The following is a 19,654-nucleotide window of genomic DNA, read 5'->3' on the forward strand; positions in this document are numbered from 1 at the left end:
CAAGCCAGTCTTAGTTAAATCAGGACTGTCCAATAAAACTATTCTGTCACCCTTTCATGATCTGAATTCTGGTATATGAGACCAATTAAATTATGGTACACATTAAAAAAAGTCATGAAATATTTCTGTTTTGTAATAAGTAAGGCAGTGGCCAATTATTCCTCATTAGTAGCTTTTTTGAGATAAGCTATCAATTCTGCCCTTTCTCCCTTCTTCTTAATGCTGGTGAAGATTATTTTTGTTCCAGGGATGTACTTCTTGGGATTCTCCAAATACCCGATCAGTGTCTCCCCAGGTGATGCCATTGTTCTTACTGGCATCTGTGTAAGAGAATCCAGCAGCCTGACCTGTCTTCTGCCCAAAGAGATCATGGAGATTTGGCCCCATCTTGTGCTTGCCACCCTTTTCCACAGTGTGGCACTGGGCACACTTATGAACAAAAGTCTTCTTGCCTTTGTCAATCTCACCCATATTTAATTATCTTTGGTTGCGGATGGTATGAAAGTTCCCAGTTGGAAGCTGGACGTCCCGCTTTCTCCCAAACAGGAGCTTTTAGTAGTGTCATCAGGGTTTTCATCTGCAACTACTGGATGTATTGGAGGTGACTGAATTATTTAGTTATAATATGGAAAACTACGTGTGAACTGGACTGAGAAGAATGCCCATCAGCCAGAGATCTGGGACTTGTAGCACAGAGGCCCTGTACTTTCCCTCCATTTTTGGTAGCAAGATGTGCTTTGACATTTTTCTCCCTTTGGGAAGAAAGTGAATGCCATTTTGGTAGCACTTGGGAGAGTTGTATTATGATTGTACTGTTAGATTATTGAAATCTTTTATGTGTTTATGTTTGTGTGCACATGCACATGTGTGCTTGCTGGGCAGCCGAGAGGAGACTGCAGTGAACATGAGTTCTCTTCTCCCTCTTGCACCCAACACCTGCTTGTTCTGTATGGTTTAGATATAGGTGACACTCACCCCCATCCCTCCCTTCACCTGCCCTCAATTCCCATGCCAGGCAATTGTGGTGAGCATCTAATACAGAGCCTGGCCTGGTGGTGAGTCAAGATAACATCTAGGCTACTTTAAAAAGACAAATAGTAGTGCAGGGTATATTTCAAACCAGGAAACAGAAAACAAGAATTACCTGCTCCACCTTCCTGCGCTCGCATCCCACTCTCTGGAGGAAAGTACTTTCATCTTTTTCACGTGTCTCTTCTGGGTTTTGCTTTCTTATTTCTGAATAATATGCTTGACTGATGCAACTTGGTTTGCAAGTGATTTTAGATATTGTTCCTTAACTTCCTGCTCTGGAAGGTGCTTAGTTCTTTCCCTGCCTGCCCACACACATGCACTCACACATCTCCCTCTGTGCTACCAAAACGGAGTTAAGCCACAGTTGTTAGTTAAATCATTACTAGGCGTTTTCACTTTGGCCATATCAACATCATTCACTGAGCCATGTAGCTTACTATAATTAGAATTCCTTTCTTATACAATATTTTGTTTTTTCAGGACTTACTGTCATTTTTCCCTTTTTTTGTCATAGTTCTTGCCCTGAATTACTGCCAAGCTAAGAAATTCCTGTGGATATGGTCAAACGCACATCAAATGATCTATCTTTCCATATTTTCCTTGGGATCACCCCTCCTCTGGGGCCCCCATCCTTCTAATCCAGTCTGGTGGTTCTCTAGGCCAGTTGTACCTCTACTTTCCTAGAGACTTCCCATCCTCTTCCCTTTCTTCGTTTGGAGCCCTTCTTTCCTGGAACTCATTTTCTTTCTTGATTTACCCCCTTGTTGCAATGGAGCACATCCTCCCCTAGCTTTCTGAGAAAGAGTAGCTGGGAAATAAGTTTCTTGAGATACTACATGTCTGAAAATATCTCTGTTCTCCCCCTTGCTGTTGATTAATTGCATATAGAATTTTAGATTGGAAACAATTTATACTCAGGATTTTGAAGGCCTTTTTCCTTGGCTTCTAGCTTTCAGTGTTGATACTGAGAAGCTTAGTGCCATTCTGATTCCTGAACCTTGTTTTATGTCCCATTTTGCTTTAAAGAGCTTCTCTTCAGCCCCAGTATTCTAAATTTTACACATAAAGCCTTAGAATAAACTTTCCCCTCATCCTGTTACTGTGTTGTATACTTTGTGGACCCTTCAGTCAGGAAATTCATGTCCTTAAGTTCTGAAACTGTTTTCTTATAGCTTTGATAATTATCTCTTCTGTTTTCTCTTTTCTCTGCTGCACCTATTAGTTGGGTATTGAGCTTCCTGCTTTAATCTTCTAATTTCCTTATTATTTTCTCTCCTGTTTTTCATTTCTTTGTCATTTTGTTCATTTCTGGGACATTTCTTAAACTGCATCTTAAAATTCTTCTGTTGAATTTCTTTATTACTGTTGTCTTATTTTTTAACTCCCAAGTTTTCTTTACTGATTTTTAAATGTTATTCTGTTCTAGTTTCACAGATATAACATATATTTTATCTCTCTGAAAACATTAGTTATTGTTCCTTTGAAGTTTTCTTCTGTTCTTTACATTGTACCTTTTCACTAAATTTCTTTTTTCTGTATTTTTTTGAGGGGGAGGGATGAGGGCATGTTTTTTGCTTTTCGTTTTTGTTTTTCCCTCTCTTGTCAAATGTCTAGTGATGCTTGGCTACCCATCAATGTTGGCGAATAAAGCACTAACAAGACATGATAAAAGTTCCATGGGCATAGATGGGGTCTGTTGAGGTATAGATTTCACGAAGGATTATCAGACAGAAGAGGACCTAGTCATCTTATTAGGGATCCCAAATATTAGTATCTGTAGGTCTTTTCTCTTTGGTTAGTCCATTTCTGCTGAGGGGAGCTCTGTGGTCTCCCCCTGGCGAATGGGAGCTTAGCTGCTAGTGTCTGGGAGCCTGACAGGTGGAAGGGGCTGTGAGCTCACTATTCAATATAGAAACATTTATTTAACCTCCCCTCTTTTAACCTCTTGTTTTACCCTTTCCTTCTCTGCCTACTTCCTCCATGTTTCACGCGCCTCTGGTCCAGTTTCTCCCATGAACCTCTCTCCCAAGAGGATAGGGCAGAGATGGTTTGGCCTGGTGCGAGGTGGCAGAGGGGGTCTGGAACAGAACAGGTCCTCATACAGTCTCTAAGTAGTCCCCCATTGGGAGCCCTGCCTTCCGAAGCTCTGGAGCCCCCCATCCCCAGTCTCTCTGGGGTCTGGTGTACCAGGCAGCTTCCTGCTGGGAATTCTCAGCCCCACCCCCAGTCGTTTAGATTTCTTTATCTTCTACTCTAAGTCACTTATTTGTCCATTTACTTTCCGTCTTCCAACATTTTACTGCTATATCTGATTGGATATCCCTTTTTCTATTATTCTTTTGATTCATGGGTTTATACCATTTCCCTCCCTTAAGGCAGAGTCTGGGGAAGGGGCAGAGATAACCGTGAGCATTCAGTTTGCCATATGAAATCAGCACATGAAATACGTCATCCTTCCCAGCCTCCTTACAGAACCATGAGATAGGCAGTATTATTCCTCTGTTGCACACAAGGGATGAGGACCCTGAGAGGTGACGGCCATTTCTCAAGGTCATGCAGTGACCAGAGGCAGAACCGCAGTTTGAGCCCAGGTACTCTCTGAAGCACACACTCTTTCTACCACATCACACTTTCCCTGATTCTGGGATTGCTCAGGGATTCTTTCTACCACACTGAACAATATTAATCAGGAATACATACCACACACAATCCCCAGGGGCCACGTAGTTCAGCTAACAGAGCTTTTTTTCTTCTCTTTGTTCCCCGAAGCAATTATTTTTTTTTATTTCATTTAAAAACTCGGCCTCTGCAGCTGCCGTGGACAGCTTAGAGTTGTCTGAAGGTTGAAGACGAGAACCAAAGCTGTGAGCTTACAGGCTATCAAACTTGAAAGATGTATTGAGGTGAAATACTGCTGCAAAGCCTCCTCACCAAACCTTTTTTAAGTGCTTTTTCTTTCCAAAATGAAAAAGAACCGCTTGTACTGTACATGCATAAAATCGTCAGCTCTGGCAGTGTTCAAGACAATGTGTTTTTGTAACTGCCCACCCCAACATAGCAGACAGTATAGTCTTCCAAAGCCAAAATAATTATGTATTGTGCTCTGATATTTAGAAGTCAAAGATCAGTGTATGTGTGTGGGCTGAAACACGTGCCTTTCCTTCTCCCTTTTGGAGAAGCAGCCTGTGCTAACAGTTAAATAACTTTGTTTTCATACTGAATATTTAAGTTGCAGATTCGAGCCATGTGGGCAGGGGTTTGAAATCAAGACTCCTGAACTGCCGAGGTGCTTTTGGAGTTCAACCATTTGGATGAAGCATAGACTGACTTCACAGGGACGCATTCAAGTGGAGTTTTTCATCCCATTTATGATCTCGCCCTATTTTTTTTTTTTTGCCTTACCAAGTCTGATATTTCCCTTGGTGTTTCCAAAGAGACCTGTATAGTTATTGGCAAGTGTGAAATACAGTAATATGGGGATTCCAGAAGAAGTTCATTACAACTTTTCAGAAATATTGAGTAAATTAGTCACTTTTGAAAGGAAAATATGAAGGTATTGTTTGTCTTTAAAGTATTTATTTTTCTAAGCACAAGTGCCTTAGCAACTGTATGTGAAGACAGGTTTATTTCAGCAGAATTTGTAGTAAACAATGTGTTCGTTTATGACCAGGCCCTGGTACATGCAATAGTTTCATTTGCAATTCTCAGGCATGATATAACCAGACCATAACCATTCCAAAAGACGTCTTGCCATTTTGTGTTTATTTAACCAAGGTGATCACTGTTTCAGACTACCAGGCTCGCATTGATAGGCATCCTAGATCTGCCCCATATAGGAACAGATGGGCATCTTGTTGTCCATATGCTTTGGGCTTAACCGTGGCTTCAGGAAACAGTCCTTAGAGAAAGGCCCATCTAGGTCAGATCAGGAAATGCTGCATTTAAGACACTAACCAGTCTGGGGCCTCGGGTAGACAGAAATGCCCCAGATACCCCCGCTACCTTGCTTTTTTTAATCACTACTTCAGACCTCTACGTTGGTTTCTCCTGATTCTGGTTGTTTTATATCCAACATATGCAGAATAGAGTCTGGTGGCTCATCGGTATCAAGGACTATGTTTCTGTCAAACAGATATTGCCGAAGGTGTTTGTTTAAAATGCCGATTCCTGAGGTCAGCCCCAGGCTTACTGAACCTGAGTCTCTTGTCCTTGGGCCTGAGAATCTATTTTTCTCTCCTAGCACCACCCTCAACCTATGATTCTTAGGCAATTCATACTGTTGATATTTTCCAAATTTCCCTGATAAGAATTACAAGATGTTCTTGCTGACAACACAAATTCCTGGGCCCCATCCTGAAACCACTGAATCAGAATCTCCAGAGGGGTGGGGCCTGGGAAGCTGCGAGAATGGAACCTAGTATTCAAAAAAAACCTAAAGTCCCAAGGCCAAGGTTGCCTGCTGGAAACCATCAGAGGAAATAAACTAAGCCCCACCTGTGACCTTGAAAGACTTAGCAACTGTTGATTAAAACATAAAACTAGGGGAGAGACAGAGAAGGACCTAGGGTCTTTGGGCCCCAAGTGAGTCCAGTCAGAAACTTTTTTAGGTTAATTTCATCCATTTACCTGTTACATTTCCAAGAACTTTTGAACTTTTCTAATTCTGCTAAGTTGAAGTCTGGATATAAAATCAATCTTTATTATTCTGCTAATTAAAAAGATCTAGAGGGAACTTTTATTTGCTTTTCACTGATTATTTCAAAAAGTATGTTTCATTTGCCTTGGCTTTTCAAAAGCAAGAGTAGCCTTATATGCTTTTTAAAAAAATTTTTAAACAACTGTCATTTCTTGTATCTTCCGAAGTTTTCTACTTCATCCATATATAAACCATGAGCTTCTGAGGTCCAGAAAAACATGTATTATTTATCTCTGTACCCCTGTATCCCCATGGGGCAGATCAGTGCCTAGCATGTTAAGTGAATGCTGCATGAATTAAGAGGAAAATACTTTATTTTCTCTACTAGATTTATTTTCTTTAGCTAAGACTATCAGAATTAAATTTAACCCTTTTTCTTTGTTTGGGTGAGCCTTCTCACATGTGGTTGATTATTGGTTTATTAATCTGAAGATTTATGCAATGCAAACTGCTGATTTTTTTAAAAAAATATATTATAAAACTGAGAGACAAACCATACAATTGTACATACCTGAAAAGAGCTGTCCAGATCCCCTATATCCTGCTGAGGAAATTTCATTGCATAAATGGGTTACTATTAGTTGATGGAAAAATTAAGTTACTGGAATCTCTAGTTCACTGATCGTGCCAGTTAACTGAGGTATTAGTGTCCTGTTTAAACTCTCAGAGCTATTAAATTAAATAGTCATGACATGAAACCCCAGAAAAGTCTTATTGTTGTCTAGAAAGATTGTGTACAGGTGTTACTAGCCTGCTTTAGAATAAAAAAGGCTTCAGTATTCTCAAAAATCATTTCCTCTCCTGAGGAAATGCACCATAATAAAATAGACTTTTCCAGTACTGTAATTGCTGGCTTTCAGCTTCAAAAGAAAACCCTTGAATATTATTCAGGTTACAGTTTCCATCAGACTTTTCTGAATACACTATAATAATTTTGTGTTTGATTAATAAAATAATTCCAGAAAATAAAAAAAAACTATAATCCATAGAGACTGGAGTTGTTGGAAACATTTAGTTGTTTAAAAAATTGCTTTTAATCTAAAAGGATGCATACAGGTTAAGCTTATTAAATGAAGAGCGTCATTCTCTTTGTTGTAAGAGCGCCACATTCCAGGTTGTCGTGGTGCTTTTCTTGAGCTGCTTCTTTAACCCCAGTGAGATGAAAACTCTGAGAATTCCGTTTCAAACATTGAAGGTTGAATATTTATAGAAATGGAAAAAACCCTTTAATTTAAAAAAGACAATTTCTAATTATTCCCAACTTTTTATCAGAGTAAAGATATTATTTGATGGCAAGAGGTCCTCTTAGACACTCATCACTTGGGGTCACACCGGTTTTGGTATCAGCACTTGTGAGTGCTCCATTTTTCCTATCAAGCATACCTGTCAGGTGTCCTGAGCTCTGTTACCCCCTGGAACCCTCTCCAGGTTCTAGAGCAAGTACATCAACTCTGGCTTCATGACTTCCTACCCAGCCTGTGCTGGTGTTTTTAGATATCCATTTGCTAAAGGATGCATAAATGCAGTTTCTCAGTTTTGGTAAAGAAAAAAAAAGGTTCATCTTCATAAAGCTACTCTCTTCATTTCATATATTCAAATTTGCAAGCTTAGCTGTTGCTTGGGTATTTCCTCTTGGAATTTTCCTTTAAGCTGGGTCCGCTGCCACCAGCTGAGCAAGAGCATCTCAAGTCTGCTCTTCTTGGCCATAAAAGTTGGCCAGAGGAGTATCTGATAGAGAAACAGGCGGGCTTTCCTTTGGCTGACCTTTATCTGTACACTGTGACAAATAGCTAAGTCTAAGTTATAAGATGGTGTGCGTAGTTTTAAGTGAAGAAAACAGATACCTGGAGGCACCAGTGTTTCGTTAATAACGAGGATGGTTTCCAATTACATGCCTTTCTGCTGAACGCTATTTTACACCAGATTTTGAAACGATATAATGTTTGAAGGAATAGATAATGAATGAAGGAATGTACTCTAGGATGTCAAAGAGGAGGGGTTATAGTAAGAAAACATCAGTATCAGCCAAAAAACATCAAATGTACAAAAACATAAAATGTATATCTGGGAGCCTTGGGTAGAGGGGAGAAAATGGAGGTGTGACACTGACCTGGCCTCCAACAGGAGAGTGGGAGGAAGGCCCCAAGGAGGGCCTTGCAGGGGAGGCCTCTACCGGCCATTGATGCTAGACCTGCACCTGAACCTTTTTTTTTTTTTTTGAGACAGGGTCCCTTTCTGTCACCCGGTCTAGAGTGCAGTGGCATCATCATAGCTCACTGCAACCTCAAATTCCTGGGCTCAAGCGATCCTCCTGTAGCTGGGACTACAGGTGCGCACCACCACCACCTGGCTAATTTTTCTATTTTTTGTAGAGGTGGGGTCTCACTCTTGCCCAGGCTGGTTGCGAACTCCTGGCCTCAAGTGATCCTCCTGCCTTGGCCTCCCAAAGTGCTAGGATTATAGGCATGAGCCACTGCGCCCCGTCCCTGAGCCCTTTGAATGCTTTTATAATCATTCCAAGGGACTGTATCTGCTTCACATTTAGAATACTCAAAGTAGATGTGTGTCTACACTCAACCCCCCACCAAAATAAGAAAATTTCTCCGAGTGGCTTGCTACCCAAAAGACAAGCTCTCTATAATCCCAGTGGAAGAAAAGCAAATATTGTGCTGTCAAAACTTGCTTGCAGTAATACCAAGATGTCCGAAACTGGGCTCGTGATCATCTCCAGCCCTGCTTTTCTTCCTCCACTTTCTATTTTGATGAGCAAGACCACCAACCACTCCGTTTCTCAAGCCAAATACCCAGGAATCATCCCTGATTCTGCCCAGCCCCCACATCCTGTCTGATGCCAGTTCTCCTTGATTCTACTTCCTTGGCGCCTGCGGAATCCATACCCTTCTTTCCTTCCCACTGCCTCGCCTTTACTTCAGCCCTCTGTGGTCAGCCGGACCACTCCTGTTGTTCCCTAACTCATTTCCCTGTCTCTGCATCTGCTCCTTCCAGTCCATTCTCTGCATGGAAGTGGGGGGTGGGGGTGGGGGTTGGCGGGGAGCTTTGGAAAACGCAGATTTGCTTTTGTCAGCTCTCCCCCTCCACTGTCACTTCTCTCCAACACCTTTCAGAGACTGTCCACTGCCCAAATTGCTCGTGACCACACTTGTAGCCCCCCGTGATCTACTCTCCTCATCTGCGGCCCACCACGTGGACGCACAGCTCTGCATCCAGCGTCGGCGCAGTTGTTACCGTGCTGTGCCTTGATGTGCCGCCTCGTTCATTTCCTCAGAGTAGGTTCTGCTTTCCTAACCTCTGAGCCGTAGCTTCTGCCCTGCAAAATGGGAATAGTCCTAGTTGCTTCACCGTAATTTGGCAAGTTCCTGAAAGATCCTGCTGCTATTTTTATTATAATTGAATTAAATGTTCATATTAACGTGGAGAAAACTGACAGGCACACAGTACTCTCTTCCCATCCAGACACGTGGTGTGTCTCTCTTTTCATTCGTATCTTCCTTTATGTTCCTCAGTGAAGTTGTGGAATTTTCAAAAAGCACTTCTTTCCATTTTTATTAATTCCTTTGTTCTCTGTTCATTAGTTATTAATAAACTTTTTTCATTGTATTTTCTAATTGATTATGACTGGTTTATAAGAAAATGGTTGGAATTTATCTATATATTTTTAACTATCTCCTTTACTTTAGTTCAAATAGGTTTTCTGTTGAATATTTTATTTCCAGGTTAGACATTCTTATTATCAGCAGGTAATAATTTTGTCTCCTCCAGTTCTCAAAGGGAAAACCAGGAGTAGATGTGGTCAAGCTTTTGAGTTCACAGTGAAGAAGAGGGTTCACTTGAGCAGCAAAAGGGAGGCCCGTTGACACTGGGGACATTCTGTGGTAGGGCAGACAGTGAGAAGTCATATCATCTAGTCTAGAACTGGGCACCTGGCTGTGGAAGCAGAGAAGATGGTTTGGAAGTTGTGTTATTGGTATTCTTAGGTCTTTTTGTACTTATGTGTTGTGTTAACTTCATTGTAAACTCTTTATAACTATGACCATAAAGTTGAAGTTAGTCAAACTTGGGTTCAAATCCCAGGCCCAACACTGAAGAGCTTTGAAATCTTAGATAAGTTGCTTATGCTTCTGAGCTTGAGGTTCACTAATAACAATAACAGCAATGATGACGATAGTGACAGTAATACCAGCGTACAGTGTGATGACAGGGATCAGAGAGGATGTATGTAAGGTCAAGAGGACAGTGCTTGGTGCATAGCAGACCCTCAGCAGACGCTTGCAGTGGTTGATGCTGCTCTGTCCTCATCAGATGGTGGCAGGGCCAGAGCCTTCCTTTTTAGCCCCCTTCAGCAACCCTTGGCCCTAGTCACGGAAGTGCCCACAGTCAGAGCGCCCTCCCTCCACCCGCCCTGTCCTCTCTCCCCTGCTGCTCTGCATCTCCCATGAGCTTTCCTTTCTCAGCTCTTCTTTGGCCTCTCAACTTGTCACCATCACCACCATCCCAAGACCTCTATTTTGAGCAACGTCACACTGCACATCCAACTACTTTTTGATTTCTCAACTGAAACCCCTCTGCAGCGTATCCAGAACCACCCCCTCCACCCCTACTTTTCTCTGTTTCAATAAATGGCACACCACTGACCCAGTTGGAAATCCTGTTTCCTCTCCTTCTCTCACTGGGGCACCCCTTTCTTTTCCAAAAGGAAGCCCTGGAATTCTATTCTAAAATATGTTCCAAATCCCTCCACCTCCATTGCCATCACTCATTCCATGTCATCTCCATACCTGGATGGTGGGACAGTTCTCTCAAACAGTTCTCCGAGATAGTTCTCTCAGATAAGTCTGTTGACTTGACTTGTACATGGACACTGTACCCTGCAGTCCAGTCTGCACACAGTGGCATAAATGACTGTATAATATAAATGCGATCTTGTCACTTTTACTTAGAATAAAATCCAACCCTTACCATGGCCTCCAAGGCCCCACAGGACTTAGCTTTCTTCAAATTCCATCAGTCCCCAAGTTCCCTGTGTACAACTCACTCTGGCTGGCATGGTCTTTGCAGAGCTTCACTTCCAGGTCCCAGTGGATCACCTCCTCGGAAGGCCATGGCTGAGCACCTCATTAAAGTAGCTCTTATCATCATACCTTGTTTGTTTCCTTCTTAGCATGTATCTGTGGTTTGCAATTATTTCATCGTGTGGTTGTTTGAATGCCTGTCTTCTCCATTAGCCTGTAAATTCCTTGGGGACAGATCTCATGTCCATCTTGACCATCACTGTATTCCCAGCTCCTAACATGGTACCTGGAACAGAGTGGGTTAGAGCAGCGCATGGAGGCTGTCAGGCTTCCTACTCAGCCCAGATCCCATCATAAGCCATTTAAATCCTGCCCTCGCTAACCTTCACTCACTGTCATTTCCAGCTATTCCTTCTCTTCTACCTCCATCCACACCCTGTGTTCCAGGGTGCTTCAAGCCTTCTCATTTGAGAAATAGCAGCAGGGACATTCTCCAGAGTGACAAGGAAGTTAACTAGAAAGGAGTGTGCTCTTTACTCACCTCAAGTCATGAAGATTTTCATCCTAATTAAACCTACCAGTACTGTAGAATCTAGATTTGACATGAGCATGGATGTTAACAGGTGACTGTGGCCAGGCATGGTGGCGCACACCCATAGTCCCAGCTACTCGAGCAGCTGAGGCTGGAGGATGGCTTGAGGCCAGGAGATCGAGGCTGCAGTACACTATGATCACACCTGTGAATAGCCACCGCACTTCATCCTGGGTAAACATAGGGAGACCCCATCTCTCAAAAGAGAAAAAGGTGACTCTGACTAAAACTAATCTTGGTGTCATAACTATCTCATTGATGGCCTAAAAGCTCTAATTTCAGAAGTGATGGAACGCCTTCTAATCATCTTGCTGATGACTCTAAATTTTGCAACTAGAAATTTATTCCTTTAGTCAAAATCTGTCCTTTGTTTAAAGCACATATATCTATAGCATGAGATATGTATTAATTTAACTTTTGTTCTTTGGGAGATCTTTTGGTTGAGGGGGGACCAGAATCTTTCACATTTCCTTAAAAAACATAGGTTTATCCTAAGGCCACGTGTTCCCATTTTTAGGAACCAAAGCAGACTTGGTAAACCTGCAGTGCTTCTTATTTCCTAGTTCAACTCCAAAGAAAGAATCTCTTCACCCAGCTTAGCTTAGTGTGCTGGACTAAAACGGGTCAGAGGCTGCCGGCCAGCCTGTGGATTGGCTGACCTCACTTCATATGCCCAAGTCTCCGCATGATGGGTGGGATCTTAGGGTAGACAGAAACCACGGCTGCCTTGGCTCAGCCCTCTACCAGAGCTTTGCCAAAACAGATCCCCTGTGAAGGGACTGTAGGCATGCCATGACTGGCAAAGCCTTGATAGTAAGAAAAGCGCATGTGTGTTGAGTACTTAACTGTGTCACAGACACTATTCCCAGTGTATTACATACACTGCTGTTATCCCTGTGTGGTAGGTGAGGGCCAGATGGGTTAAATAGCTTGCTCTTGATCACACAGATGGGGAGTAGTGTAGCCAAGATTTGAACCCAGGCAGTTTGCTCTAAATAATTTCTTACATGCCTGAGTAAAGAGAAGATGATAGTGAATTGGTCAGGGTGAGAGAAATAAACTCCATGGACCAGGGAGAAGGCACTAAGGGAAGCGTCCAGGAGCAGTGAAGGTCTCCCTGCATCAGCTGGGCCAGCCCTCTGTTTAGAGGGAGGGTGAAGCTGTGTGGGCAGAAGAGTTCCGCCTTGGAGGTAATAGCTATGGGAGAGATGTTCTCGTGGATGCTCAGAGTGAGAGTAGAAATGTACTGAGGAAGGGACCCAGGAGGCCTGAGCAGACCACTCAGCCTGGTAGGCAGAAGCTAAAGAGGATAGTTGTGTCATCGGAAGCAAAAGAAGTGGAAGTTGTAAACAGATCGTTAACTTGAGTCAAGTAATGAGTATTTTGGTGGTTTTTATGACTTAGGGACATTATAAAGAAATTGTATTTTGAAGATTCTGTTTAAACAAATGTGGATATCACTCATAAATTTGTTTTTTTAGACTTTTACTAGTAGAAGTGATGAACAAAGTGAAGCTGTATCAAATCCCTTTGAGAACGTTGGGAAGTTAGCATTGCTGGGTAACCTCCACCCACACCAGCAGGCAGGCGACGGATCTGAACAGGAAGGCATTAGCTGTCCTATAACAAGACCAAATGAGGTTAAAATGGAGAATGGTAGAGGGTAAAGCTAGATTAGTTGGCAAATTTGATAATGTTAATAAGATAATTTACTTCCTTGTCTGACTTTATGGTAGAAAAGTCTCATGACCAAGTACTGGTTATGGTCATTTCCCCAGAACCAACGCAAGACTGTAATGGTCAAGATATAGATTGTGGTTCAGTTACTGTCATCTCATGTTCAATGCCATTCAATAAGAATGGAAAAGAAGCAGCTCTTCAAGTCCAGGAAACTGTCAGAAGGGACCACTTAGAGCAGATTGCAGAGCATGTTAGACTATACACTAACAGAGCCACTAGATTGAGGTCTAGCCACATAAACACACGCTCGTTCCGTGGCAAGGCTGAGCAGCTTGGATTTCCAGCACTAGACGTAGGAATGGGTGGGAAATCGCCAAAGCAGAAAGGCCTCAAGCCAATTATGCAATTAGCCAATAGCCTGTGCTGGCCTCTGCACTCATCCAGATAAATTTTGAAATCATCAGCGAGCTCTTGAGCCAGATCCTTTCTTTGTGAGGAGGAAGTCAGACTATATAAACGTGCCTAGCGCGCCATGCGGTAAGGATGTGGGACTAGTTCCACTTCCCACCCCCTGCAGGAGCAGATTCATTGTGCAGAGAGACCTCTGGCTGTGTGTGGCCTGGTGTGGTCGTCGCTAGCTGCAGGGGGAAGGGTCCCTGCTCAGGATGGCCACTGGCCCTCTACCCAGCCCCAGCCCAGCGACAAGGGTGCCCTAATCACACTGTCTGCCAGGCCCTGCACCAGGGCCCCACTTCAAGGCTCACCCCCACCTTATTTAAACTTGCAGAGGGGATGCTAATTAGCAAAGACTAGAGCTCTGGGAAAGGAAGGGGGCTTTTGGCCCAAGAAGATGACCTTTTGGACCCAGAAAGGAGAACTGGGCTCTAGTTGCTTTTATTCAAGGCACTCAGAGTGCTTCCCACGTATCTCATTTATCCTCATGACACCCCTGAGAGGTAAGTTTGTTTGAGATTTATACAAAGTTATGATTATGCCTATAGAGTCAAGTTCCTGCCTCTATGTCATTCTAAACCTTGAGTCTCATCCCCATCTCACTTTTCCTAACATAGCTAAACCCTTCGGGGAATGAAATGTCTCAGGCTTTAGCCTAGCCAAAGGGTGGTTTCTTCCTCCCCTTCCTTTTTTTTTGTTGTTAAGTTTGATTTATTACTTAGCATTCTAGCCAGGCTCGATGGATGTTCAGAATATTATAAAAAATGTGGATTGAAAAGATCGTGCTGAAATGTTTATTGCATTCTTAGAAAGAGAACAAGGAATGGCGCAGAGAGTGTGGCAGTGGGGAAGGAGGTGGGAAGGCGAATCTTGCTCCTAGGACATTTTAGTGTGTCAATAAAAGACAGTGCTCAGAAGGGAAAGAACTTATATTGCAATCCTGCTATCAAGAATGCAGAAGTGTTCCAGCGGGGGTAAAGAATAGACTTCAAGAATGTAAGGACCATAAGGAACTAATCATTAGACGTTCTTTCTCTCATTTCCTCACTCTCAGTGCTCGGAGAAGGCCAGTAATGGAGAGGCTGCCTGTGCTTTAAAACTAGCTCTCCAGCACACTAGCTTTGGGGTACCTCCTTTATGGCAGACAGCTGCGGCTAGCTGCGTGTGAATGAGAAAGCACCTCCTTTTGACTTACTTTGCACCTTTCCTGGAACCTTTGTTCTTTGGGTGCTCTGAAAATATGTTGTCCAAGACTATGACCCCTGATGCAGGGAAATAAATGTCACACTGGCCCGTTGGCATCCAGCGATCACATTTGGAGCTGAAATCATACCCGCTCTTCCTGCCACATAGTCCTCATCTCCAGTTCTTCTTCTCTTGGGGCCTTTCCTTAGGCTTCTGCGAGGAAGAAGACGGAGTCAGAGTTCCTTAGCAGCGGAGGCCATCTGTGTCAACCTGATACTAAATAGAAACGTCGGGCAATCTTTCTTTTCGCCACTCCAGCTGCTGCTGTGGCTCCTGCAGACTTCCTCAGAACAGAACTATCTTTGTCAAGAGGAAACGGGGCTGAGGGATATTGGTGTGGGAGTGGGGGAAATGGCGGCAGCACGTGAGTTGTGTGTCAGATACATCCCAGGCCACTCCACGTCTCTCGGGGCTGTGCATCATGGGCAGGCACAGTCACTGCACAGTGGCCTCCTACTGGCTGGGGAGCCCTGCCCCATTATTGGTGTGGTGCCCAGAGAAAGCCACAGTTCTTCCTGTCATGGTGACAGATGATATTTTATCGTGTGGTGGGAAGAACTTCTAGTGAGCGTTTGATCCTAACCTCTAAATGTCCTCAAATGTCAGCACCGGAAGAATCACACGGAGGGCTTGTTAAAACACAGGTTCCTGGGTGGGACCCTTGAAGTTGCATTTCTAGCAAGCTGTTAGGTGATCTGTGCACCTGGTCCCCGCATCGCAATGTGAGTAGCAGTGCTTTAAACACAAACATTTCTGTTGATAGGTAATTTTTGGTAATTTCCTTCTCAGGAATGTCCTGAAATAGAGGGTGATTAAAAGCTGCAGGGAAGGAATGAAATGTGAACTGAGGCTATTTGATTCAAGACAAAAAGGGTCCCTTTGCTGAAAACTGAGTCTAAATCATCTCTGCTAGAAAGAAACCCATGCGTATCTGGTAGAATCCCAACATTTCACTAAAATGTAACTCTTCATTTATTTGAAAGGTGAGAATAGAATATATGCTAGAATTTTATACTCGGATCACTAACCACTACTGAGGAATATATTGATTTTGAAGTTGGCAGTGCCCACTGTACTTTCTTTACTTGAACCATTTTATAGTTCAAGTATAGTTCTTTAAAACCACTATTCCTTAATTACTGGTTTTATTTGTAGTTTATACACTTTTATTCATTCATTTAACACATATTTATTGAGCACTTACTACGTGCCAGGTGCTCTTATAGCTGCTAGAATATCCCCACATTAACTACTGCTGAGTAAGAAAATCATTTGAAATCCATAGTGCTGATTCTGAATTTTTTTTTTTTTTTTTGAGACAAGATTTCACTCTGTTGCCTGGGCTAGAGTACTATGGTGTCATCACACATCATCATAGCTCACTGCAACCTGACTCGTGGGCTCAAGCAATCATCCTGCCTCAGCCTCCTGAGTTGCTGGGACTATAGGCATGCGCCACCACGCCCAACTAATTTTTCTGTTTTTTTTATTGAAATAGGGTCTCACTCTTGCTCATGTTGGTCTTAAACTCCTGGCCTCAAGCAATCCTCCTTCCTCGGCCTCCCAAAGTGCTAGGATTACAGGTGTGAGTCACCATGCCTGGCCCATACTACTGATACTTAATATTCTAGGTAATATTTGACTCCAAACTATGAGTTGCTATTCAACCAACCAACAAGACAAATGTCTGGTGACTATGTATTATATGACCTTTGTGCTAAGCATGAGAGGGGATACAGACATGCAAATACCTGGCCTGTCATCTCAAAGAATTGACAGATTAGCGGGGAAGGTATATCATGAACCCAATTAATTGTTAGTTTAACCAAATAGTACATTAATTTCTGTAAAGTACGTGTCTAGTGTGCTGAAAAAGCACAGGAGAAACAGTGCTAAGACTGCCTTGGGCTTGGGCAGAGAAGGTGCCCCTGGGGAGGCAGTGTTTTTGAGCAGAGGCCTAAAGCCAGCGCCGGTGTGCTGGGTGCGGAGAAGCTGGCAGAGGGCCCTGAAGCAGTGTGCACGATTCCTGCCAAGGCACAGAGGTGTGAGAGAGTGTAGCATGTTGAGAGTGGGAGGCCAAGGTGGGAAAACTGGATCGTTTCATTGGGAATGTGTCATAATTCTACTTTTTTATTTTGCTTTGAAACGACTTCTGAAATATCTGACAGACCATGTTTAATGTAAGCCAGCAAATATTGCAAAGCCAAATCTGACCTTTTGGATTGTCTATCCTACTTTTTTCCAGAAGAGTGGATAAGCAGAAGGTGATGACATCATTTTAATATTATCCTCAAACACCTTTTATTATTTGCACTAGCAGCACACAGTGAAAAGGCAGATATTTTGTGTTCTTTGTGTGGTATGTGATAGACAAATCCCTGGTATAGGCGCCAATATGCTAATGTGTGACCCATGACACTCAGCTGTGGCCATCAATCTGCCTTTTTCTAGGGCTGTATCTTTGTGGTCTGTTTAAGCCCCTTACACTTGAGCACCTACAGCAAAAGGGAGAGAAAGACTTCTGCCTTAGTTGCCTTATCCTCAGAAGTGATTGAAGCTACTCCCCAGGCTGGTTCCCTCGCATGCCACTGTTTCCTGATCTTTCAGCTTTACCGCAGTGACTCCTTGGGCCTCAAATACTTCTATCCATCCTCCTTGCCAGTAGAATCCTTGCTCAACAGTTTTTAGGCTAACCGTATTTCTAGAATTGGTGGCTTGGGACCTTGTCCATTTGTTTTCAGCAGTGGCATTGTTGAATCTGCTCACGATGTCTGCAGGCCTGTGTCGCAGAGCAGCACAGGGATTGAAGGGCACCCAGTTCCCACTCTAAGTTTTCACTTAGGAAAACCAGCCATTTGCTGCTACACTGACAGCAAACTCTGAAAGTGGCAGCCTCCCTTTGCGAAAGTCCAGTTTTACAGATCCTCAGATAACCTCTTTGGGGGTGGTGAAAAGCGTTTGGGGATAGTCCTGAATGGAAGTGACAGCATTCGAGGGTAGTACTGAATGGAGGTGACGTAATTGCGGCCTCATCCGTCATGATGAAGGGGCAGGTTCCTTCACTCCACAGTGTGAATGTGCCTGTATTCACACCATGTGCTTGGTGTGAGAGCTCTGTAGCCTGGCTGTCCCTGTTGCTCCCGTGCACTTCCTAGATTGAGCCGTAAACCCCGATGCTGCTTTTGGTAAGAGATACCTTTCCCATGATTCAATGTAAAGCATCTTAGAAATCTTTTTTTGCTCTCATTTCACCAATCTTGGTGTCCACAGGGCTCACAACTCTGGTAGCTCTCATTCTGCTACTAGTGAAAAGTTAGCAGTTGACCAGTGTGCTGGGGAAAGTGTGCACCCCATCCTTGCTAATAAGGGTCTCACTGCAACAATGTCGCTAAATTAGAGTTCCAAGGCCTGGAGAAGAGCATGTCCAGGACATTCTGGGTAAAAGATACCCACCCCCCATCATAGAGCAAATGTGAATGGCATTTTATTGAAGTGCTCTTAGGTATTTTTATACATATAAGCTTACAGATTGTTGGAAAATCTTGTGTGAGCATCGATTTCAAAGTCTGTTTTCATGATAGAATCTTTGTAGACTGAGTTGGAGCAGGTTTTCAAGAACAGTCCGGCAGCCATATTTGGTTGCGCTGAGAGCAGTCACACCCAGAGCAGGAGGCTGGTGGAGTCGTCCTCAGAGTCCCTCCCTTGCTGCGGTGCTGCAGCGGGGAGGATGTGGGCAGCAGTGAAGACTTAAGGTGGTCACGGGTGGGAAGGATCAAAATGTCTCTGCGAAGACTGCTGATGGTGAATGCCACTGTTGTAGCAAGTACAGTTTCCAGTGGGTAAGAATAGTAGCCAATCCCAGGTAGTGTGCTCAGCACTAAGCATTTTATCTCATTTTGTCTTCATGGCAACCCTGTGAGCCAAGGGTTATTGTTCTCCCGATTTTAGGCTTAGAGGATTGGGTCCCTCACTCAAATGACAGAGCCATAATTTGAATGCGTTCAGTCTGACTTCGCAGTGCACAGTGCAGCTTCAGTTGTGTTGCATGTATGTCATAACATACAGCTTCCCAAAGAGGGAAACCCTGTATTCACCCGTGTGTTCGTATTGTCACATACATTCTGCAGCATGCATGGGAAGTGACACACAGTGCTGGGAGTTAGTGGGCCAGGGAGCTGAGGACCACTTAATGGTGACCGCTTGAAAGCAGGGGTGACCTTTGGAACACAGTAAAGTCAATTTTTCTGCCTTGACGATGGGGACAGGCTTCACAGCCACACTGAATAATTATGACAAATGGTCTGGTTAGTTGGGGAAAGACTCAGCTCAAAGTGAAAGGCCCATGTCTGGCCACTCTCTCGCCAGCCCTTATTTTTCTTTTCTCCCACAGCCCTGAACAGTCATCTTTCTTCTGCCCTCCCCATCATGGCCCTTGGTTATATATAGTCCATGTCACCTTGGAGGCCAAAGGAATGCTGAGATGAGGTGGGGGAGATGTGGCCTCCAGGATAACAGAGCGGCTCTCCACCCAAGCACCAGAAGGGGTGCTAGTGCTCCCCACTTTACTGGAAATGCATTTGCATGAATTTTTCCACACTTTTGGTGACATCGCGTGTCTGCTATTTCATCCTACTTCTCCCACCACAACCTGGCCTCCTCTCTATTTCAGCAACCAGCTGGTGGCCGGCACTTTGCAGCTCTCAGCCAGCACCATGATGAAGTGAAACAGCCCCTAATACAGGCAGCAGCCATCAGTTTAAGAAGCACACTTTCCTGTGGGTGCAGGACAGTCAGGACGGGCCATCTGAGGAGTAGCTGCTGTCCGAGCAGCAACACCCTGCTTCTCACCTCCGAACAGACCACGTGTGCCCACAGACCAGGCAGGTGCCAGTTCTCTGGCTGGGGTACCCTGTCCTGGAAAGTGCT

At 43.8% G+C, this 19,654-nt stretch overlaps 1 protein-coding gene and 1 pseudogene across 1 annotated transcript in view; one reads left to right on the top strand and one right to left on the bottom strand.

The window, feature by feature from the left end:
• Positions 1 to 19,654, top strand: part of STX8 (syntaxin 8) — a 261,397-nt gene that overhangs the window by 228,275 nt on the left and 13,468 nt on the right. The window lies entirely within an intron of this gene.
• Positions 156 to 471, bottom strand: LOC105819378 (annotated as a pseudogene).

Source organism: Propithecus coquereli, unplaced genomic scaffold, assembly GCF_000956105.1.
Source record: "Propithecus coquereli isolate 6110/MARCELLA unplaced genomic scaffold, Pcoq_1.0 Scaffold482, whole genome shotgun sequence".
Lineage (NCBI taxonomy): Eukaryota > Metazoa > Chordata > Mammalia > Primates > Indriidae > Propithecus > Propithecus coquereli.